Source organism: Cebus imitator, unplaced genomic scaffold (assembly GCF_001604975.1).
Source record: "Cebus imitator isolate Cc_AM_T3 unplaced genomic scaffold, Cebus_imitator-1.0 Scaffold537, whole genome shotgun sequence".
NCBI classification, from domain to species: domain Eukaryota; kingdom Metazoa; phylum Chordata; class Mammalia; order Primates; family Cebidae; genus Cebus; species Cebus imitator.
In genome coordinates this window covers 1,791,990-1,810,070 of record NW_016107852.1, presented here as the reverse complement: position 1 = coordinate 1,810,070, position 18,081 = coordinate 1,791,990, and the positions used below count along the sequence as shown (strand labels likewise).

At 40.1% G+C, this 18,081-nt stretch overlaps 2 pseudogenes across 1 annotated transcript; both read right to left on the bottom strand.

Annotated features, from left to right (window-relative positions):
• LOC108293449 overlaps window positions 1-4,006 on the bottom strand; it is a 24,402-nt pseudogene extending 20,396 nt beyond the window's left edge.
• Window positions 4,007-4,236: 230 nt separating this feature from the next.
• On the bottom strand, window positions 4,237-15,407 carry LOC108293404 (annotated as a pseudogene). The gene is made up of 2 exons (XR_005197751.1): window positions 15,328-15,407; window positions 4,237-5,540 (listed from the first exon to the last, which is right to left on the bottom strand). The product of XR_005197751.1 is annotated as a WD repeat-containing protein 1-like (transcript).
• Window positions 15,408-18,081: the final 2,674 nt, after the last annotated feature.

The following is an 18,081-nucleotide window of genomic DNA, read 5'->3' as shown; positions in this document are numbered from 1 at the left end:
ACACTAAAATTAACTCCAGATGGATTAAAGACTTAAACATCAGACCTAACACCATAAAAACCCTAGAAGAAAATCTAGGCAAAACCATTCAGGACGTAGGTGTAGGCAAGGATTTCATGACCAAAACACCAAAAGCATTGACAACAAAAGCCAAAATAGACAAATGGGACCTAATCAAACTTCACAGCTTCTGCACAGCAAAAGAAACAAAGAGACTTTTTAAATGTCTTCCTATTGGCATTCTAATCTCAATTTCATCAAGTTATGTTAATTCAGGGGAAACTGACACTTATTATACTGTCTTCTCACTTAAATACATTATCTTATTTGTTCAAGTCTTGTTTTATGTCATATAAGGTTTAAAAGAAAAGCAGTTTCTGTGCTTTTCTTTTAAAACTTACTTCTAAGTATTTTATAGTTTCTGTCATTTATATAAATGCTATTTTTCCATTTATTTTACTCAGTACTTGTTATTAAAATAATGACTAATTCTTGTATATGAGTCTTGCATTAGTCACCTAACCAACGTTTCTCATTAATTATTGTGTGCTTTTATTTACTTGTGTCTTTGGTTTTCTAAGTATAAAATTGTATCATCAGCAAAAAGTGATTGTTGGCGAGGCGCGGTGGCTCACGCCTATAATCCCAGCACTTTGGGAGGCCGAGGGGGGTGAATCACAAGGTCAAGAGATTGAGACCATCCTGGTCAACATGGTGAAACCCCAGCTTTACTAAAAATACAAAAATTAGCTGGGCATGGTGGCGCGCACCTGTAGTCCCAGCTACTCGGGAGGCTGAGGCAGGAGAATGGCTTGAACCCAGGAGGCGGAGGTTGCAGTATGCCGAGATTGAGCCATTGCACCCCAGCCTGGGTAACAAGAGGGAAACTCTGTCTCAAAAATTTTTTAAAAAGTGATTGTTTTCTCTCTTCTTTTCCAATATTTATATCAATTATTTTATTTTACTGTCTCATTACATCCCTAGGACCTCCCAATCAGTGGTAAATAACAGTGGTGATAATAAACATACCTGATGGGTTTTCTATTTTAATAGAAATCATTTTTATGATTTGATTTTAGGATAATATTCACTATCAGATTTTGACACATAGCCTATATGTTATTTAATTGTCTAATGGAACTGGAAATAACCAGCCACTGGTAATTAGTGTGTAACAGATATAAGACTATGAGTGAGTCAATCATCAAATTAAACTGCATGCATGCCTTGTTCAGTTTGAACAAGGCACAGTTTTCTGCTGTCAGACAAATAACTGAGGTCATAATATCTCATATCACAAGAATCAGGAAAATTTCATGAGCAATTTGTAACATAAAGAAGTTTGGTGGCTAACTTTAAAAAGGAGAACTTGTTTGACAAACTAGTACTCTGAAAATATATGTGATTGTCTAGCTATTTGCAGTCAGATGATTAGCAAGTTCAAAACATTCTGTTTTAACATAAAGGTAAATGTTTTAGTCCATTCAGGCTGCTATAACAAAATACCATAAACCAGGCGACTTACAAACAACAGAAGTTTGTGTAAAATAAATTATTATAAATAAATATAGGAAAGGCAGGAAAGTCCAAGATCAAGGCACTGTTAGATTCTGTGTCTGGTGAAGGCAAGCTTCTTGGTCCACAGACAACATTCTTTGTTGCATCCTCACATGGTGGAAAGGATGAGGAATCTCGGAGTTTCTTTTATAAGGGCACTTAGCTCATCCATGAAGGCTCCACCCTCACGACCTAATCGTCTCCCAAAGGCCCCTCTTCTAATACATCACCTTGGGGATGAATATTTTAACGTGAATATGGAGAAGGAGACATAAGCAGTGCATTGCAGTAAGAATTTTTAAAATAATAGGACAAATAATGGTTGTTAGCTAAAATGAACTACCACAAAAAATTTCCTTCTTTTCCTATCTTAATTATAGTTTAATTGGGAATGGATGTTAACTTTATCAAATGCTCTTCCTTATTTATTCAAATAACATATGATTTGCTAACATATTAAAGTATGTTGCTAGATTTCCTGCTATTCATCTATGCTTACATTTCTTTATTTTTTCGTTTTGTTTTTTTTTTTTTAGATGGAGTCTCATTCTGTTGCCCAGGCTGGAGTGCATTATCAGGATCTCGGCTCACTGCAACCTCTGCCTACCAGGTTCAAGCAATCCTCCTGCTTCAGCCTCTCGAGTAGCTGGGATTACAGGCACCTGCCACCTCGCCCAGCTAATTTTTGTATTTTTAGTAGATAAGGAGTTTCACCATCTTGGTCAGGCTGATCTTGAACTCCTGATCTCATGATCCACCTGCCTCCGTCTCCCAAAGTGCTGAGATTACAGGCTTGAGCCACAGTATCCAACCTATGCTTACATTTCTAAAAATGTATTATTCTTAGATTTATTGCCAGATTAATTTTGCTAATACTTGATAATTTTTGCATCTATATTCATAAGTGAATATTCATATATTTTTCCTTATATTTTATTGCATCTACATTCATAAGTGAATATTCATATATTTTTTCAGTATGAAAGTTATGATGAGTTTATAAAATCATTTAGAGAGAGATCTATCTTTTTACATGGTTTGGAATCATTTGTAAAACAATGGAATTATTCATTCTTTAAAGACTAGATAATTGTTGTGAACCCATCTATTCCTGGTTTTTTTTTACTGGATCTTTAATTACCTTTTCATTCTTGTCATTAGTTTTCCATTTCTACTTTGTTCATTTTCAATTACTTATATTTTTCTTTGAAATAAAACATTCCCTCTAGTTTTTCAAATGGCTATAAAGAAATTGCATGCAATACCTCTTAAAACTGTTAATTTTCCTAATACCTGTTTCTTTCTCCTTTCTTTTTCCTAATCTTTATATACTTTTTCTCCTTTTCTCCTTAGACTCAATAAGCGGCTTATTGGTCATTTTAAGAAGCAGGGTCCAGCATGATGGCTCACACCTGTGATCCCAATGCTTAGGAGGCTAAGGTGAAAGAACAATTTGAGGCTAGGAGTTTGAGGCTAGCCTGAGCAACATAGCAAGACCCTATCTCTAAAACAATTTTTTAATTTAAAAAAAGCAGCTTTTAAATTATAAACTGTTTTTACTCCCACTCATTATAGATTTTATCTTTATTAATTTTTTCTTTTAAGTAGTTGTTTTTCTAATTTCTTGATATGAATACTAAGTTCTTTTTTGTAAACTTTTTTTTTAGAGAGAGAGAGAAAATATATTTAATTATTTCTCAGGCTAATCTCTTAAATTGCTCAGTGTTTTCACAGTGCAAGGGGAGGGATTTTTCTCAGCCAACATATACCAGTGGTTCTGACACATGCAAAAACACTCCCAAACATGGTGCTTTAAACTTACTTTTAATTTCTGCACTGAAAAAGTAAAGGAATGTTAAAACGATGGCAGATTAGTTTACAGTAACTTTATCTTTGCCTTTAAATTAACCTTTGCTCCTGGGAGCAGAAGAGGAAGAGAAAGACAGGAGAACATCAAAGCATAATGGTGAAACCATGACCAGTTCTGGCTAACAAGGGTTCTAAAAATCTGGACACGGTGCTGACAGCACACTCGTTTGTAAACACTGACAGGCAACCGTTAAGATAAAAAATAATAATAATAATTCCATTCTTAAAATCAAGCACAAAATCTGACAATAAAACATACCCAAGGGTTTGTGTGTCCCCATCTGATCTGGAAGGCAGCCACACGGTGTGAGTCACATGCTAGGAAGAGACAGACATCTCAACAGAGAATTCCCGCTTTGCTGAACTGCAACGCGTACTCCCTCTTCTCACCAGTACAGAAATGTTCTGCAGGTAGGAACGTGAGAGCCCCGGCTCATTTACCTGTACAACGCTCGCTGACAGTGAGAGCCACAGCGGGGGCCGGGGCTCTGTGTGCTTTGGAGGCTACTCCAAACATTCCTCTGGAATGTTCCGCATTCTCAAGGTTTGGTTGGGCTTTGGGTTTAGTAACGCTCCACATATTGTTTAAGTGCTCGCTTTATTTCTCATGTGCAATCCGTTTCTGTCTAAAGCTTTCAGAAGAACGTGTACAGACACCCCGCAGAGACAAGGATCATGACGGGGCCCTCCTGCTTCTTGCGGTGGGGCGGGGGCAAAGAGGCGCATCACAGAAATAGAGAAATGACATGTTCCACTGCAGTTCAACCCTCGTCCCTGATTCGGTCAGTCCAGAGGCGGGGGTGGGGCTCCTCAGTAGGTGATTGTCCACTCCTTAACAGAGGCGACGTGGGAGGTCGTGCCCAGCGTGCGCTCGTCCAGCCAGGCCAGGCCAGGCTGCTGACATAGTGCAGCCGATGTGCGCCTTGGATCTTGACTCTGGTTTCCGGGTCACTCAGGGTCCAGATGTACACCATCCTGTCCCCGCCACTGGGGCCAAAGTGTTCATCGTTTGGGGACCAGGCCAGGCAGACGATTTTTGCATGGTGTCCATCAAAAACACTGTTCTCGAGTAGCCGCCGGCAACGTTGAACACCGTGACCAGCTTGCTGGCGTCGCACACCGCGAGGAAGGCGCCGTCGTGGGAGGAGGCCACCTCGGTCACCCGGCCCTTGGCCTCTCGGAGCTCGCCCTCGTCCTTCAGCCTGGTGCCCAAGATGGAGTACGGGCGGGCGGAAGTGCGTGCGCGCCCCCCCTCCGCCGGGCTGCGCGGCCACAGCTCCGGGCTGGGAGCCGGGGTTGTGATTGCTGAAGCACTTCCTCTGAGTCTCCAGCAGGACTCTCTGCCGGATGCACCCGACCATGGCGTATCCCCCGGGGCCGACGGCTGCGCACTTTGGCTGAACGTCCAGTTTCACCACTCCTTGTCCACTGTAGCCCCGCGGCGTGAGGCTGGTGTACCGCACGGTGTCGTCTATGCAGCAGCTGATGAGCCACCCCGACTCCGCCATGGTCCATCTGGACACCTGGTTCGTGTGGCCCTTCCCAGCGAAAGAGTCCTTCTCCTCTGTCTCCGAATCCCAGGAATTAATGTGTCCGTCGTGGCTCCGGTAGTAAGTGTAGGACTTGCCTCCGTTTTTATGCACCGTCAGACACAGGATCGATTTACTGTGGCCCTTGATGACGCGCAGGGGCTTGCTGGGGTTGTTTCTGTCCAAATAGTTGATGTACCCAAACGGGGAGACACTGAGCAGGTGGTCCTTCTTCCACAGGCAGCCCAGCTGCTGGTCCAGAACCGTGGAGCCCATGGGAATTGTGCTGACCACCAAGTTCACGTTGGCATCCCAAATCTTGGAAGTTTTGTCCCCAGAAGCAGAAAGCAATGGGTGCTGTCCGGACTCCAAACTAATGACGTAAATCCCGCTGTCGTGGGCCTTTCTTCTGCCCAGCATTCACACCTTCTCCCCGGTCTTACCGTCATACATGTGTATCTGGCCGTCAGCACTGGCCGTGGCAAATCTGTTCCCATCAGGAAAGAATTGCACACAGTTGACAAAGCTGAACAATTGTGAACTTGAATTTGAATGGGGGGCGGGGGTCCCTCAAAGAATGCCTTTCTTAAATAATGAACATATTTAAAGCTATAAATTTATCTTTGGGCACATATTTTGCAGCGTCCAATGATTTTAGTATAAGGTACTCTCTTTTTAAAATTTTTATTTAAAGACAGGGTCTTGACATATTGCCCAAGCCTGACTTGACTCCTGGGTTCAAGCAATCCTGCCTCAGCTTCTGAAGTAGCTGGAACTACAGGCACAGGCCACCGTACTTAAAGTGCTCTCCTTTTTTATGGCTTCCTAGAAAGTTTGAAACTTTCCTTTTGACTTCTTTTATCTAGAGATTATCTATGCATGTAGTGCTTATTATAATCCTGGTTTAAAAAAACATTTTGGGTCACATTCTATTTCCATTTTTACTGAAATATAATCCTAGAATGTGACCTGTAAAATCGCTATCCTTTAAAATTAAAGGTTTTCTTTGAGATCAAATGCATTATCAATTTTTATAAATTATGCAACTGCAAATGGAAAAATGAATATTCTCCATTCAGAGACTATAAGCTTCTATAAATACCAGCTACATTAAATGTATTGAAAGTATCGTTCAGCTCCTCTGTGTTCTTGCTTCATTTGCTTACTAAATCTGTCCAATTTTAAGAGATGACAGAAGTCTTTCTGTATCATTATGTTCTCCTTGGTGGAAGGGGAGGTGTCTCTACAATTTTAGAGAGAGGGATTGGTGAAAATTAAACCGAGACCAGAGAACCTGGAAGATCAAGTCATGCAGCCCACTGCAAAGAAGAGCATGAGTGCCAAAGGAACAGCAAATGCCAACACTGCCAAGCATGTTCTAGAAGCCATGAAGAGGCCAGTGTGGCTGGGAGAAATAACAAGGGGGAAAGTAGGGAGCCAGGTAATGGGGCCAGATCATATAGGGCCTTGTAAGGAAGGAGGGAGGGAGAGAGAGAAGATGGGGTGAAGGAAGTTTGGCCAACATTTGGGAGGAATAAGTATGATAAAAACAGAAGAATATTGGCAATTTTCTCCTCTGTCCACATATCAAATAACTCTCAAAGAGCCTGATGGCTTCACTTGACATCTCAGAAAACATTTACAGTAGCACACTTAGCAAAGCCTCCTGTTAACCTAGTTTCGTTTCTTCCATTTCATGGTGTGCTTAACAGCAGTGTGAGACACAAAATCCTGCGTAATGATGAATTAATAAATAAATACAGTGAAAAAAATGAGAATCAGCCTCAGAAACTCAGCAGCTTCTCTCTTAGTTGTAAATGCTGTTCATTAGTCTGTGTTCCTGCATGGCATTAGGTTGCTGCTCCAGACTAGTCAGGGGAATGGGTAAGACACAGTGAGTTTCTGTCTACCACTTTCTAGCCACGTGACTGTCTGCTACAACCCCAGTTAGAGTCACTCCAATCTTGTCCCTGGACTGCAATAGCATCTTAACTGGTTCTCCTGATTTCTTGTTGTTGTTGTTTTGTTGTGTTGTGTTGTGTTGTGTTTGAGTTAGAGTTTCACTGTGTCGCCCAGGTTGGAGTGCAATGCTGCGATCTCGGCTCACTGCAACCTCCACCTCCTGGGTTCAAGTGATTCTCCTTCTTCAGTTTCCTGAGTAGCTGGGATTACAGATGCCCATCACCACCCCTGGCTAATTTTTGTATTTTAAGTAGAAACAGGGTTTCACTATGTTGGCCAGGCTGGTCTGGAACTCTTGACCTCAAGTGATCCGCCAACCTCGGCCTCCCAAAATGCTAGGATTACAGACTTGAACCACCATGCCTCGCCTGGTTCTTCTGTTTTTTGCCTCACTATAGGCTCTTCTCCAGGTGTGAAATTAGAAATATATATTTTGGTCTCCACCCCCAGTTCCTGATGTAGAGCTCCTAAAACCATGGTAGATGGGGTGCCACAAGAATCTTTTGTTCTAGCATTTGGTGTTTGACCAGGTATTGACACAGAACTCCTAAAGCCTTCGTAATTTCCTGAGTGATAAGAGACATAGAGTTCCTAAATCACTTGAAATTTTCTGCGCAAATAGCAGCATTTTTTGTACTGACGAGGTGACTCTTCGTGGACTCCTGGATAGCTTCAGGATGGGGCTGGTTTCCAAGGGAACCAATCATGTGATAAGAGAGTTGGAACCTCCATCTCCTATCCCCCACGCACCCCACCCTAGAAGGAAAGAGAGGCTGAAAGTTGAGTTAATCATCAATTGCCAGTGAAATTAGTCATGCCTAGGTAATGAAGCCTCCATAAAAACCACAAAGGAGAACTCAGAGAGCTTCCAGGTTGCTGAACATGTGGCGGTACATGCAAGGTAGTGTGCCCAGATGGACGTGGACGCTCCACACCATTCCTCACCCTATGCACCTCTTCAGCTGGTCATTCATCTGTAGGCTTTATAATATCCTTTATAATAAATTGGTAAATGTGTTTCCTGTGTTCTGTGAGCCATCCTAGCAAATTAATCAAACCCAAAAAGGAGGTCATGAGAACTTAAATTTATAGCCAGTCAGAATTATAAATGACAATCTACTACCTGCCACTTGGTATTTTTAGTGTGGTCAGTCTTGTGGGACTGACTTATGGGATCTGACTGTAACTCCAGGTAGCATCAAAATTGAATTGGAAGACACCCAGCTGGTGTCTGCTGGAGAATTTTGGTGATCAGAGGAGAATAGGGTTGTGTCAACTGTATAAGAAAACCTGTTGTAGCAACTACCAAAATGATTTTTAAAGGTAAAATCAGATGAACTGTCTTTCTGAGAACTGTCCAGAGCTTCCCAATGACCAGAATAAACATCTACACCTCTTGACACAGCATTCCAAGATCTACATGAATGGAACACCTTTTAAACTCTTCAGCACACCTTGTTCTACTTGCACCCAGAACCATGCTCCAACCACTCTGGCCTCTTTCTTTCTCCCTAAAGAAGCCACGTTTGTTTCCATCTCGGGTTCTCTGGTCTGCTGTTGTTTGTGCTTGGCATGCTCTAAACTCCCCAGCCTGCCCCATCCCCCATGACAGAATGCTTCTCTCCTTCCTATTTTCAGTTCTCACCTCAGAAATGCCTGAAAAACTGCCCTAGCTAAAGCAAATGTCCCCAAGCAGGCCTTCTCCTTCACAATACTCTATCTTCTTTATGGCACTTATCACTGCCTTATTTATGTGTTTATTATCTATGTCCTCCCACTAAAATATAAGTCCCTTAATAAAGGTGGGGACCTCATCTGACCTAATCGCTGCTATAGCCTCATGCCTTGAACAGTGCTTGTCCATAGTAAATGTTCAATAAATAGATGTGATGCATTAATTACCATTGCTTTCTGGATACAATCCAAACTTCTTATCATGAAAATCAAGTACTACATCATCTGGTGTTGACTTATGTCTTCAGGCTCATCTTCTGCTTCTCAATCCCACTCCAGGAAGCAACTGGAAGCCACTGTGAAGTATTTCTGGTCTGATAAGTCTGAAAAGAGTAACTCTAAGTATATGAATAGTTTCTATAAAGTCTTTACCACAATCCAAATACTGAGAAGGAAGGAGGAAGGTAGAGAGAGGGGGAGGGAGGGAGAGAGGGAAAAAAGGAAAAAAGGAAGAGAAACAGACTTGTATGTGTCAGGCATGAGTTAGGGTGGGTAAAGGGTAAAAAAGCTTCAAAATAAGCTTGCTTCTCATAGAGGGGGATTTGAATAAAGGGCAGAATTAGAATAAAGGATGGGGGATTTCTAAATGGAAAATTACAAAGATAGTTTATATTTTATAAGTGTTATAAGTTATTATGGTTTGGCTCTGTGTCCCCACCCAAATCTCATCTCTAATTGTAATCCCCACATGTTGAGGGAGAGAACTGGTGGGAGGTGATTGGATCTTGGGAGTGGATTCCCTCATACTGTTCTAGTGATAGTGAGGAAGTTCTCATGAGATCTGATGGTTTAAAAGTGTTTGGAAGTTCCCATCTCATTCTTGCTCTCTCCTGCCACCATGTAAGATGTGCCTTGCTTCCCCTTCACCTTCTGCCATGATTGTAAATTTCCTGAGGCCTCCCCAGCCACGCAGAACTGTGAGTCAATTAAACCTCTTTTAATTATAAATTACCAAGTCTCAGGTAGTATCTTTATAGCGGTGTGAAATTTGACTACATAATTGTAAGCAAGAAAAATGTTTTAAGACATTGGTAATTTGCTATGTAATTTTTACTTACACATTTTAATGCTTTAACTAGAGAGAAAATACCTTCTTTCTTCCTTTCTTTCTTTTTGTGGAATCCCCAAAGCCTTGAGTATAGTGTTCAGCATGCAGTGGACAAACAACAAATGCTTACGGAGCAAATAAATGAATGGATGACAATTGAGGGTTTGTGGGCTAGAAAGGGATGAGAAATGGGTAGTTGACAAGAAGGAAAAGTTCATGCCTCCCTCGACAAAATCAAGAATATCTCCATGGAGGTAGTCCAAGGATCCATCTCAAGGCCAGGGTCAGAACCGAGAATCATGCTTCAGTAATGGAAAAAAAACATAGTGGAAAATTATTCCTGACAAGAGCAGATGTGAACCTACAAGTGTATTCATCCATGTAGAGAAAAGGAAACCTATACCTGGCCCTCTAACCAGAGCTACTGTATGCTTTCAGGGCAGAGAGATAATTTTTAAACATTTGAATAGAAAACACTTAACAAAATGACCACTGAGAAGCATAGTATCTTTTCTATCCTCCCACTTCATTGCAAACAGGAAAGTGGCTTCCAAGGTGAGCTGTAAGGGTAAGGTAAGGCTGAACAGCAGCCAGAGGGAAAAGAGGGGATCTGATTATTTCAACATATTCTATGAAAATGCACTCCCAGACCATTTTAAAAAAACAATTGTGCTAAGTGTCTGGGAACAGCAGGCTGATGAGGACAGGCTGCCTTGAGTTCCTGCTCTGCTTTCACGTCTGAGCCACACTTTCCCTTGGGCATGTCAACAGAATTTATGTCCCTGCAGATGAGCAGCTAGTACAGATGTTTAAAAAGCAAAAGCATATCCTCAATTTAAAAGCAAGAAGAGAGAGAGGGTAAAGTTCTTTCTTTAAAAATAAGAAGGAAATCATTCCTGCCCATCTTTATTCCTTTTTTTTTTTTTAATTTTACTTTAAGTTCTGGGTTACAGGTGCAGAACATGCAGGTTTGTTACATAGGTATACGTGTGCCATTGTGGTTTGCTCCACCTAACAACCCATCAGCTAGGTTTTAAGCTCTGCATGTATTAGGTATTTGTCCTAATGCTCTCCATCCCCTTGCCCACAACCCTCCAATAGGGCCCAGTGTGTGATGTCCCCCTCCCTGCATCCATGTGTTCTCATTGTTCGACTCCCACTTATGAGTGAGAACATGTGGCATTTGGTTTTCTGTTCCTGTGTTAGTTTGCAGAGAATGATAGCTTCCAGCTTAATCCATGTCCCTGCAAAGGATGTGAACTCATCCTTTTTTATGTCTGCATTATATTCCATGATATATATGTGCCACATTTTCTTTATCCAGTCTATCATGGATGGGCATTTGGCTTGGTTCCAAGTCTTTGCTGTTGTAAATAGTGCCACAATAAACATACATGTGCATGTGTCTTTATAATAGAATGATTTATAATACTTTGGGTATATACCCAATAATGGAATTGCTGGATCAAATGGTATTTCTAGTTTTAGATCCTTGAGGAATCGCCACACTGTCTTCCACAATGGTTGAACTAATGTACACTCCCACCAACTGTGTAAAAGCATTCCTATTTTTCCACAGCCTCATCAGTACTTGTTGTTTCCTGACTTTTTTTAATAATCACCATTCTGACTGGCATGAGATGGTATCTCATTGTGGTTTTGATTTGCATTTCTCTAATGATCAGTGATGATAAGCTTTGTTTCATATGTTTGTTGGCTGCATAAATGTCTTCTTCTGAGAAGTGTCTGTTTATATCTTTGCCCACTTTTTGATGATTTTTTTCTCATAAATTTAAGTTCCTTGTAGGTTCTGGATATTAGACCTTTGTCAACAGGTAGATTGCAAAAATTTTCTCTCATTTTGTAGGTTGCCTATTCACTCTGATGATAGTTTCTTTTGCTGTGCAGAAGCTCTTTAATTTAATTAGATCTCATTTGTCATCTATGGCCATACCACCCTGAATGAGCCCAATCCTGTCTGATCTCAGAAGTTAAGCATGGCCGGGTTAGTACTTGGTTAGTACTGGTTAGTACTTGGATAGGAGATCTCATTTGTCAATTTTGGCTTTTGTTGCAATTGTTGGTGTTTTAGTCATGAAATCTTTGCCCATACCTATGTCCTGAATGGTATTGCCTCGGTTTTCTTTGAGGGTTTTTATGGTTTTAGGTTTAACATTTAAGTCTTTAATCCAACAACAGACAAACAGGGAGCCAAATCATGAGTGAACGTCCATTCACAATTGCTACAAAGAGATTAAAATACCTAGAAATACAACTTACAAGGAACATGAAGGTCCTCTTCAAGGAGAGCTGCAAACTGCTGCTGAAGGAAATAAGAGAGGACACAAACAAATGGAAAAACATTCCATGCTTATGGATAGGAAGAATCAATATTGTGAAAACGGCCATACTGCCCAAAGTAATTTATAGATTCACCGCTATCCCATCAAACTACCATTGACTTTCTTCACATAATTAGAAAAAAGCTACTTTAAATTTCATATGGAACAACAACAAAAAAAAGAGCCTGTATAGCCAAGACAATCCTAAGCAAAAAGGACAAAGCTGGAGTCATCATGCTACCTGACTTCAAACTATACTACAAGGCTATAATCAAAACAGAATCGAGCGCGGTGGCTCAGGCCTGTAATCCCAGCACTTTGGGAGGCCGAAGTGGGTGGATCATGAGGTCAAGAGATGAAGACCATCCTGGCCAACATGGTGAAATCCCGTCTCTACAATTAGCTGGGCATCGTGGCGCACGCCTGTAGTCCCAGCTACTCGGGAGGCTGAGGCAGTAGAATTGCTTGAACTCAGGAGGTGGAGACTTCAGTGAGCCAAGATTGCACCACTGCACTCCAGTCTGGCGCCTGGCAACAGAGTGAGACTCAGTTTAAAAAAAAAAAAAAAAGTCTCCTGAGAGGAGAGTCCTTGCCTATTTGTGTACTATCTCCCCATTGCCTAGAAGACAGTCATAGCAGAAGCTTCGGTGTTTGAATTAATAGTTCCCAAATTGTGGAGTTCTTATTTGATTTTGTTATGCTGCATGGCCCACCAACCTTGCATACCTCTTTAAAATAAGTTGTGTTTCCTAAGAATAACATCTGAAACACAAGCCATGCATTATGCACATCACTCTTCATCACAGCATATTTATAAATGAAAAAGCATCAGCTATCACTCTAAATGCACAACATCTATAAATTGAAATATTTTGCAAGGAATTTAAATGATGTTTACAGAGAAACTGTAGTATTACAGGGATATGTTTGCTCTATTATATGAAAAAAAGCAGCACACAATATGTATTACATTATGACCACAAACAAGGTTTTTTTTAGATGTTTAGAAAAGAGATTGTAAGGAAATAAATCAAAATGCTGAAAGAGTTGTCTTTGGGTAGCACAATTAAGAGCCACTAATTTTCTTTTTCTTCTTTCTTCTTTTCCACATTTTAAAATTTTCTATCATGAACATGCGTTACTCTTATAATAAGAAACAAAAATTATTGTATTTTAAGAAAAACTAATTGTAACTGCATAGTACTCTCACAATAACAAAGAAGTAGACATTTTCACTGATTTTTATTCCACTTTAAAGCAATAGTTTACAAAATGAAAACATAAGCCACCATTGTTATTTACATTGCCAAGCTGATGAGGGAAATTTTCTTCTTATAGTAATGTTTCAGTCAATAAACAAAAAATGAATAACAGAATATTACCATTTTTCAATTCCTAATAAAGTAAAGGATCTAAGACAATGATCATTGTCATGACTACCAGTCATTATGTGTCTCCTAATGAGAAAAAAACAACATAACCTGCAAGTAGTCTTAGCAAAATTACAACTTAAAATCGAGCTGGAGCTTCTGGATCAAGATACTTGTTCACAGGAAATTCAGGAACCAGAAAAACACAATAATTGATAGTACAGAAATGCAAAATCCACAATGTGGAAAACTCTGTAGGACAAACAACCCAGTTCCATAACAAATAAATAAAATGAAAAAAAAAAAAAAAAGAGTAGGGAGGAAAGGAGGAATCCTATATATTAAAAAAAACTTAAGACACATAGATCAATTGCAACAAATAGATCTTCATTGTCCTACTCAGTAGCCACTACCCACATGTGGCTAGTTCAAATTGAAGTGTGCAAAATACACATTAGATTTCAAAGACTTAGTATAAATATATATATATATATATATAGTATCTTATTAGAATATTTTAACTGATATGTTGACATAATGATAATGTTTTTGGTACATTGGCTTAAAAAACTAATTTCACTTTTACTTTTTAAATTAAAATTACAAATTCATATGTGGTTTATATTGCATTTGTATGATAGTATTGCTATTATTAATATTATTTAGATTCTGATATAAATACACAAGTAATATATATATAATTACTTTAAGTTTGATGATGATATTGTGATTATGCTTTTAAAAATAGTCCTTATCTTTTAGAGCTACATATGAAATATACAGGGATGGAATGATATTATGACTAGGACTTGCTTTAAAATAATGTGGTGGGGAAAAGTGGATAAGTGTGTAGATAAATAAGAATGGGCATGAGTTGGTCATGTGGAAATGAGTATGAAATTCACTGTATTAGACTCTCTACTTTTGCATATGTTTGACATTTTCCATGATAAAAGGTTAGAAGGAAGTGGATGAGGCTACAACTGTGGGCATACTTTTAAGAACTAAGAGCAAGATGGTAAATAGTCTGCCACAGCAACAGACACCAGACCTGGTATGCTTCACTGTAAACTCCTTATAGGCTACCCCATCCCTGATCTCAAACCCTTCTTCTGCACTCAACCTCCTTTCTGTTATTTAGCTTTTACTTTGGAAATGCATCCTTGACTTAATTGTCTTACCCCAGACCTTCTGTCTGGCCGATGGACCTTAACTTTGTGTTTATTATTGCTGGTAACAAATTCCCCCAAAACTTGGTGAATGAAAACACTAATCATTTTATTATTATGTCTTCTGATTCTGGGGGTTGACTAGGTTGAGCTGGGCATTTCTCACCAGGAGTTTGTCATGTAGTTACAATCAGGAGGTGATTGAGACTAGAGACATCCAAAGGCTTCCTCACTCATACGTCTGTCAGTCAAAGCCAGCTGTTGGCTGGGATTTCAGCTGAGGCTGTCACCCAGAACACCTATACATGGGTTTTCCATGTGACATGGGCCTCCTCACCATATGGTGGCTAGGTTTCAAGAGTTTGCATCCCAATAGTATCGCAGGTAATAAGTCTATCACCTTTATACCATAGTCTAGAAGACATCACTTCAATTGTAGTTACCAACCCACCAACATTCAAGGGTAGAAAACCTTGGTCCCACTTCTTGATGGAAGGAGTGCCAATGTCACACTGGAAGATGAGTGTGTGCAATAGAAATCTTGTTGCAGCCATCAAGGAAAGTTCCATCTGCCATGCTTTGGATCCCCCTTGGTCTGCACATTTATTTCTCTGGCTCTGACTAGTTTCCAATTATTAGCAAGCCAAACAGCACTTCTTCTGCTTAGAACTATCATCTATCTGATCCTGCTCAGCTTGCACATCATTCTAGCACTGGTACTGCTTGCCCACCAACTTCTGCCTTTACCTGTTAACCCCCTCTTTTCCTCCTCCATCATGTCTTTTCTGCTCCAAAATATATAAGGACATAATATTAGAAAACAACATTGGTCGTATACTCTTGAAAACACCCTACCTTTACAAACCTGACCCAAGAAATACAAACAGGCAGATATGAAATACAGTGATAATAAACATGCTTAATTAAATTTTAAAACTAGTCAATGACTTTGCATTGTTAATCCTTGGTTTGTGTCATTATTATATAATGGGCAATAAAAGTGCTCAATGTTGGTGTCCTGGAAAAGCTCTTACTCTTAAGTAGCAGGTAGAAAAAAAATCATTCTACATAGAAGATCCCTATCACCAGAAACATTATGGCACCCTCTGCTGTCAGGAAACAAAGTTTAAAGGTACCCTGTGTTCATTTTCCCTGCAGGATTCTTCAGCATCCTGTTCCCATAGGCTGCCAATCATCTTATTCAGATGTAAAAGCATAATTTGGAGAAGAAAAGCAAGCAGCTTAAAGCAGGCAAGATATAAAGGTAAAGGTAAAAAATAAAAACCCATCAGTGTGTGTAGTTCAATGGAAATAAGTCTGAAAGGAGAAAATAAGCTATGTATAGAATCTCAAGAGGTAGCCAATATCAAAAACATAATATAGCTATCCTTGTCTAAGGCCTTTACAAAAGTAATCTTGACAAATTGCCCATGAAACACAGAAAGGTTAAATATAGCCCAAGGTCACAGAGCAAGTAAATGGCAGAACCAAGATACAAACCCCAGCAATCTGAATCTAGAGCCTGTAGTATCTTTAACCACTCTACTCTACTGCCTATTAATGGCGGGGGGGAGGGGGGAACTTCCTTAAGTATATCAAGAACTATTATTAGATATTATTGCCATTACCTAAAAGAATATTGACTGCCAGGAAAATTTCTTGCCCCACATAAAGCAGAGAAAATGTAATCCAAGTCTCCCATTCACAATAAGCTATTCTGAAGTTTGAGATTACAGGACCAGCACAGTGGCTTCACGCCTGTAATCCCAGCACTTTGGGAGGCAGAGGCAGGTAGATCATCTGAGGTCTGGAGTTTAAGACTAGCCTGGCTAACATGGTGAAAAAACATCTCTAGTAAAACTACAAAAAATTAGCCAGGTGTGGTGGCACGTTCTTGTAATCCCAGCTGCTTGAGGGCTGAGGAGAATAGCTTGAACCTGGAAGGAGGAGGTTGCATGAGCCAAGATTGTACCATTGCACTCCAGCTTGGGCAACAAGAGTGAAACTCCGTCTCAAAAAAAAAAAAAAAAGATTACTTTCTCTTCTAAATTTAGAAATAATTTGCTCTTTGGAGAAATCAAAATGTATTTTGCTAAACTCAAAAGTAATGTCTCTGGTTCACAAAGACTTGTTCACTGACCCAGTGAAACCTATAGGGGAGTAGGAAGCCTTTTCTAATGAAGGACAAAGCAACTAGTTCTCATCTTCTTCCATGGAATAATGAGCCAAACAGGTCTGTGTACAGATGATAGGAATGCTCAAAAGGTTGGAGAGCTCTGGGCTGCAGACTGAAAGAAGCAGGACAGAATTCCTGGTATGGTGCTAGAAGAACATCATGTTCAGTGAGACCCTGCAGGCAGAGCAAGGAGCAAGGATAGGTGTTTCTCAAAGAGGGTCACCCTATTTATACCAGCCTCCAATGTATTCATATACAGAAACTTAAAGGATAATGATATGAAAAATAATGAGAAACTCTTCCTTTGCAGACTTTCTAAGAAAGCTTGGGTAAGTAAATTGAAGTCTGCCGGGCTTCAGTTTGACCAAGCAAAACCAGAGTGAGTTGGACTACATGACCTTTAATTCCCTTCCAGCTTTAGAGTCTGTAATTCTATTATTTTTAATTAAATCCACTAATCTACACAATAAAATAACCTTAATAAATACATCAACTCATAAAGAGGTGAAAAGAGATAGATTAATTCTGACAAATACTGCTCTGTGCCTAGGACATCAATGCGATTTTTTTTTAAGTGCTGAGATTTACACTGGCTGGTATTACCTCATTCTTGAGATGACAGAGTGGAAGGCGGGCCTTGCCTGGTGCCATAACCAACCATCCCTGGAGGTCAGGTCAGTTTTAGAATCTATACCAGAAAGGGGTTATTTATCTCATGCTCCACAAGTTACCTTTGGCCCAGCGGGTCTGATTACCTTCTATCCATAGGGTGCCAGGGCAATAATACTAGGGCTGTCTCAGGGACCTCTTCATTTTCTTGACTCAGTTAATTGAACGGAAAAGTCTTTCCCCTTTAGAAGTATTGGAAAGAAATCCTCCCTCCTTCATGGCTCCACCATTCATCCCACCCCATCAGACAAGGGAGTAACTTGGCAAGATTTGGGGACAAGGCATTGCATATGCATGGTCTAGGCCCCTTTCTAGCATCTAGCCTTTCCCCAGGCAGCTGCAGTGCTTAGACTCACCCCTCCCTTCCCCAGGGTAGATCCTACCCTGTAGAGGATGGTCTGCAGTCAGTGACTATATGCATACGTTCAATTTAGAGCAAGGAAGTGCAAACTCAATTTGGCCTTGGTTCCAAGCCACAATCTCCTTTCCAGCTTTATCATCAATATCTGACTCTCATATCTACTTCACAATTGATTCAGAACTTGATTCAGAACTCCAGAGGAGAATTATACCCCTTTAAAACTTTAAGAGAAGTTACTGATCATATTGAGTTCAATGATCAGGCACTGTACTAAGTGTGCTAAAGGAATTCAGAA